Here is a 7,500-nt window from a genome sequence, read left to right on the forward strand (position 1 = left end):
CGAGTCGCTGCTTTGACTTCAAACCAGCTTCGTTGACGTCAACGGAGCTACACCTTAAAAAGGTGCTGGTATGTCATACCGTAAAGGGATAGGGTATCGAACATGTGTATTTCAAATGGGAAGTGCAGTTGATGTCAATTCTGCCGACAGCGAAAATAAATTCTGCTAGAATTTTTCGCGCCAAAATGTTTTCTGCATTTTTTATTTGCAAAAAAAAATCTGTTGTTGTGTGTGTGCGAAAATCTAAAATGACAGAAATGATATTCTTTAAATAAAAAAATAATTTTATACTAACAATTGAAATTAATAAGATTGTATGCTATACTACTATACCGAGAGTCATTGTGCAAAGAAACAGCAAGTATTGGGTTTAATTTAGTTAAATTGTTAATAACTATGATGAAAATGTTTTTCCAGGCGGGATTTGTTTTCGTTTAATACCGAAAAGTGTTTATCGAAATCTATATTTGGCATATTTGTGAGATCTAGAAGATTAAAAAATGTAAGTAATGGTGTTAATTAATTATTTATTTGTCTATAAAGAACGTCTTTCTTTTCAAGAAAGAGGAGGCATCATGATGGTCTCCTGGAAGAATGCCCACAAGAGAGTGGCAATTGTATACGTCCCTAGTCACCTAGGCGGGTGGTGGTCGGTCGGCTAGTGGTGACATTGTATATTACCACCTAGAGGCAATGGAAGGAAGCTGATTGCCGTATTTGGGGGTATCCTTAGGATACATACTTATTATTATACCATTGATCTTAGCAAAATCACTACCATACACCCATAATAGAGCGCGATTTCTGTCAGGTGTGCCTTTCAGTGAAGCTCTTGTTGTCTCCAAACACTATGGTGGCCGAATATTTACAAGAAACAATTGTTAAGCCGTCTTTTATACAAATTTATAGCTTTGTAGAGAATGTCTTCACGGACCTAGAGGATATAACCTGGCTAGGTATGTATATGTTGTTTGGGCAAAATATTGGTACTAACCATTGTGGGCTTATGTCGACTTTAGATCCCTTATAGTTGTCACACTATACCAAATAAGCATTCTTGCTGGAATTAAAGTTTAAAACAAGTTTAATTCCAGTCAAACATTCAAATTTCAAGTGTTGAAATTCACTTTCATTACACTTTAATTCAATAGCATTCGCCAGTGAAAACGAAACTTGAATTCAAGTCGAACATTAGAATGTTTTTACAGTATAATTCAATGCACGAAATCTATATATGTACATACATACGTACATACAGTGTCTCACATAAATATTCGAATTTATTATTTTTTATGAATTACTGTGTTATTTTATGATGCTACTTTAAAAATAATAATATTTAAATTTTTATAATGAAATTTTATTAACAGCTTGTTTTTCTAAAATGAAAATTTGTCTTCGTTCTTAAAAATAACGAACGAAATTGGCTTTACGTTTTTGTAACGAAAAAATAAATTTTCATGTGAGTGACAACGAAAGAGCTTTATTTTTCCATATATTTTTGGTTTTTAGAAAATGAATTCGTTCGTAATAAACGAAAGAAATGTCAGAAATAGACGATAGGCAAAGGCCTTTCGTTTGCCCAAAAAATAACGAAAATTTTACCAAAATACGTAATAATATGTGGCCATTTGAACCAGAATGTAATTCGCAATACAAACCTTTAAATTTCTTGATACATTGCATACAATTTTCATGTTGCTTTTAAAAAAACATTTTTTCATAATTTCAATTTTTTTCTAAAATTATTTTATTTTTGTTTATTTTTTAGGGTTAACACCAAACACCTTATTACTACATGAACAAATATTTAAAAATTCAGAAATGAAATACGTAGGCAATAATGTTCTGTTACGATAGAAAAAGCTCATTTCATTTTAGACATTTTTAAACGAAAACTTTCAAATGTTTTATAAAAACCTAATTTTAAACTTGATCGTAATAAAATGAAATGTTCGTGTGAGAACTAAATTGTTTTAGAAAAACAGGCTGTAATTTATATTATTTTTACGAAATACAAGAAAAAAGTAATAAAAACTCATTCATGGTTTCCAAGAAAATGGAAAAAACCCAAAAAGGGTCATTTCAGGTACTGCGCAAAAATATTCGAATTTTCTAAGAAGTACTTTTTTAGAATCCTTGAACACGTGTTTTATTGCCCATTAATTAACCCATTATGCAGGTAGTGGTTATATGGAATATTTAACATTATATTTTTTGGAAATTTGCATAATTATGTTGTAAATCCTTCCTGTGTAAGCCCTTAAATTGTTCAAAGAATCAAGGCCGATCAATTAAATGCATATAGGAAATGCTTGATAGATTCCCATCGACAATATATTTTGTCATTACACGCATGGAACAAAGAATTCCATCGAGTATTTACCATTATCAAGTCGTCCAAAACTGCTGTGAATACAGGACGACAGAGAAATACTGAGGAAATACCGAAGGAACCTTCATCTATCAGCTCCAAAAATTAACAACGAACTCAGGACAGTCCTGTGAATTAAAATTAGTGTCGAAATTGTGGCCAAAATACTAGGGAGCAATAATTTGCATGGTCAAGTACCAAGGTGGAAACCGCTCATATCGAAGTTAATCGATGTTAAGTGTCTTGACTCCGCAAATAGACTCATAAGTAGGGATGCCAAACGGGACTGGCTTTTACAAATCCCGGGATTCGGGATTTTGAAAATTGCAATCCCGGGATTCCGGGATTTTACGGGATTTCGGGATTACATGAATTTAATTATTTTATATATGAAAATCTTTAAATCATCATATTTGTAAAGAAAATTGTTTAATTTTGTGGAAATTTAGCAGACAGAAGATATATTTAAATTAAAACAATCCAATTAATTCCAATTTTTAAATAAAAACTTTCAGAGTTGCATAATTTCTGAAACTTTTTAAATACATACTTACTTCCTAAATAAAAATAAATATCAAGTTCCGAAATTAGACATAATCACTTTTTAAAACCTCATACTGTTCCATGTGAACTAATAATTATAACAGATACCAATTCAATTATTCGAACATCAATTTAGAACCTCTATTGAAAAATAAAGTTTGTATTCGACTGTGCCGAAATTAAATACCCACCATCAAAATATTGTAATGTATTGATATTAATATGAGCATCAATGTGATTTTCAGAGGAGGTCCAATTAGGTTTTCTTGTGTCAATTTTGGTCCAAATTTGCAGCCCAAATAGAATGAGTCTTCTAACTCGTGTTTTCAGCTTACAGACACAGAATGTGTATACTTTTTGGGTCGGTCTACGACCAACATTTCGATGTGTTAACAAGTAAAAAGATATAGTTGGGCGATGCCTACCATATAATACCCTACACCAGTTATAAAAATAAAATGTGATTTATTGTTCATAATAAAGCATCTAAGTTGAATTGTACCTTGCCTCAGATATACTTTAGCTATTTTTTGTTGAATAAAATTGTGTACATGTAAGTCATATTTCGAAGGGGGCTTTGTATAGGGGCTAGGGTCAAATGAGGCCGTATCACAAAAAATACATCAGGGTCATGAAGGCTAGTATAGAACTTGGTTTTGCAGCTTTTTGTCGAGATACGAGTATATTGAACATAATTATGAACTTAAAAGCCCTATTCGGGGGGTTCAGTTGTATGGGGGCTAGGTCAAACATTGGACCGATGTTACCCATTTTCAATAGGATCCGTCTCTAGTACAATAGAAGATCATGCAAAATTTCATTTAATTATCTTCAAAATTACTGTACAAGGTTTACACGGACGGACGGACATAGCTAAATCGACTCAGAAAATGATTCTGAGCCGATTGGTATACTTTAAGGTGGGTATAGGACCAATATTATTGTGCGTAACAAACATCAGCACAAACCCAATATACCCTCCCCACTAAAGTGTTGTAGGGTATAAAAACGAAGTGAATAAATAAATTTATATGTGCTATGTGTATGGAATCATACCACTTTAAAAAATAAAAGGTTCAAATATGTATGAAATTAGCTCTGCGGAATTTTGTTTTGCATGAGTCGAAAATAAAATAAGATCGTAATTTTCAAATTAATGAAAATTATGGCTCAAAAAAAGAAAATAAAAACAGTTTTTTGAAACAAATCCCGGGATTTATTTTGAAAAATCCCGGGTTTCGGGATATCCTAATCCCGAAAAAATCCCGGGATTTATTTTCCAAATCCCGGGATTCGGGATTTGCCAATCCCGAAAAATCCCGGGATTTTCGGGATCGGGATTTCGGGATTGGCATCCCTACTCATAAGTAAGAATATTGGATTCTGGAAGGAGGTTATCTTCGACGATTAGAACAAATATAATATTTTTGGCTCAGAGATGCCTTGGAATTATCTAACTTAAAACCAACTGTAAAGGACCCAAGTTACTCTGCCATATTTTGGGGTTCTGTGTCTGTCCACGGTGTTGGACTGCTAAAATTTATTATTGTAATTATAGACTAGAAGGTCCACTTGTCAATTTTAGAGCAGAATTTGCATGCTAGTACCACCAAAATGGGGCTACAACCCATTGAATTTATTTTTCAACAGAAAAACTATCCAAAATACACGACCTGGTACGTGAAAACGTTGATCATTTACAACACTAAGTATCTTCTTTCACCAAATTTTCAATGGAGTTAATGTCTGGACTTAAACTCCATTAAAAATTTTTGGTTATATTTACAAGAACAACTTTTAAATCACTCATTATCCTCCAAAACTACCATACGGTTGCTTTGTATAAAGAATGGGACATAATAACGCTAGAACTATTCCATAAATTGGTAGAAACGGTCCCACGACGCTTGGAAGTTGTTTTTAAAAACAAAGGCTACTATACAAAACATTAATTTCATTTTAATTATTTATTTTTACTTCATAATGCTAATCTAAATATGATTTATACAAAAAATTCGAATATTTTTGTGAAGCTATTTTTTGCACTTTTTTTTAAAAAAAGTTAAATTAGTTTAAGTAAATTATTTTTTTTTTTAAATTTTTAAATTGTGATATAAAATTTAAGGACTGTCTGGACTACATAATAAATTTATTTATTTATTTTTCCCACAAAATCTATTATAAAATGATGTCTGTTTTCATAATACATTAAATTCGAATACTTATGAGAGACACTGTATATAAAATTCTAACGTTACTGACTGACTGACTGATTCATCATCGTAGACCCTAAACGGTTGAAGCTAAAGAGCTGAAATTTGGACAGGAGGTTGGTCTCCCACCAAATAGATCCACTAAGACGGGATTTTTGGAAATTCGAATGATTGGGGGGTTAAAAATGGTAAAAATGGGTAAATTCGGTAACATCATATCTCCTAAACTATAAAAGATACAAAAACAGTTTAAAGCTTATCGTCATTCATTTAAAAAATAAGCGGACAGGTGTCTGGTACTTTTTTCAAATTCGGCCCCTTTGGGGAATAAACGGGTAGAAACTGTAATTTGGTACTTCTTTTGCACCCCATGTATCTTTTAAACCAGAGAACATTCAAAAAATATTTTTGAATCCTTCATAACTAATAAAAATATGAATTTAGTACTTTTTGGATATTCGGAAGTTTAAGGGGTGAAAATTGTACCTATTTTTGGTACTTTTTTATAAAACATTGTTTTTGATTTAGTAACTTATACATATGAATACATAATAACGGGCTGGCAATACGATGTTGCAACTGGTACTTTTTTTGACTTAGAACTTAGATACATGTAATTAAGCACTTGAGAATCTATAAAAGTGGACTTTTTGATACTTTTTCGTTCTTCAAAAGGTACTTTTTGAGTTTTCTATTAAATTGAACATAAAAACATGAAATTATGCACGTAGAGCCCGGAGTAAATGAGAATCTATAAAATGGCACTTTTTGGTACTTTTTCGTTCTTTGACTGGTACATTTTGAGCTTGCTACAAAATTTGAACCTCGAAACATGAAATTAAGCACTTATAGCCTGGAGTAAATGAGAATCTATAAAATGGGAACTTTATCGTACTTCGACTGGTACTTTTTGAGTTTTCCATAAAATTAAACCTAGAAACATGAAAATAAATATGTAGAGCCCGGAGTAAATTATAATCTATAAAAAGGGACTTTTTAGTAATTTTTCGTTCTTCGACTGGTACTTTTTGAATTTTTTATAATATTGAACCTAGAAAATGAAATTAAGAATGTACAGCCCGGATTAAGTGATAACATTTAAAAGGGGACTTTTTGGTACTTTTTCGTTCTTCGACTGGTACTTTTTGAATTTTTTATAATATTGAACCTAGAAACATGAAATTAGGAATGTACAGCCCGGATTAAGTGATAACATATAAAAGGGGACTTTTTGGAACTCTTTCGTTCTTCAACTGGTTCTATTTGAATTTTCTATTATAATGAACCTAAAAACATAAAACTAAGCAATCAGGAACTTGAGTGAATGAAAATTTATACTGGAGTATTTCTGGTAATTTTACGTTCTTCAACTGGTACTTTTTGAATTTTCTAAAATATTGAATATATAAACATAAAATTAAACACTCAGTATCCTAATTGAACGAAAATTTATCTCGCTTACGTCCATTTTGCAAAAAGGGCTCGATATCAATCGAAATCTCTATATGCCATAATTGACCCTGCCCCCTTCAATAATTGATTGTAACGTTTTCTACGTACTTAATAATACCATAATAAAACAATTATGAGGATCGGTCCTCCAATATAACCCTCTTACAGAAAATCAGTTTATAGCCAATACATCATTCCAAAAGTTATCATTATGATAGAATTATGGTAGAATTAAAAAAAATACTCTAAATTATAGAGAACTTTGTCCATAATTGATCCAATTCCACATTTAAGTCCCTAATCCGAAAATCACGGTGACGTTCTTATTAATCTAATGATCGGACCACTTCCGAAATTTGATTTTTTACGACATATGATTTGCCGAATATAACTCTTACTTATTTTAATCATAAATTACCGCTAAAATAGGAATAGTCTGCCTTTAGAGTTGCGAGTTTTCATACATTCTAATAATGTTTTCAAAGTGAAACTTTTGGAATATTTTTCAATATCTTTGTGATCCCTTTAAATGATGTTGTTCTGGAAGAACTTTAACATCTATGTAAACATTTTGGGTAATAAATTGGGGGACTACCAATGAGGGGAGCGGAACCTCCCATATGAATTAAATACAAAAATTCGTTTATCTGGGAAACTAATAGAACTAAATTCTTCAAATTTTGCACGAAGAACTTTAATATTCATCTGAACATTTTGGAGAAAAAAGGGCGGACTTTCATCTGGGGGGCTTGGACCTCCCATATGAATTAAATAGAAAAATCCGTATATCTTTCTATTAGATCTAGAATCTTCAAATTTTACTGAAGAACATTTAGAGAATAACGGGCGGACTTTCAATGGGGGGCTTGGCACTTCCCATATGAATTAAATACAAAATTTTGTATATCTGGGAAACTA

Source organism: Lucilia sericata, unplaced genomic scaffold, assembly GCF_015586225.1.
Source record: "Lucilia sericata isolate MDLA Ls3-8-SP2 unplaced genomic scaffold, ASM1558622v1 Contig001491F_arrow, whole genome shotgun sequence".
Taxonomy (NCBI): Eukaryota; Metazoa; Arthropoda; class Insecta; order Diptera; family Calliphoridae; genus Lucilia; species Lucilia sericata.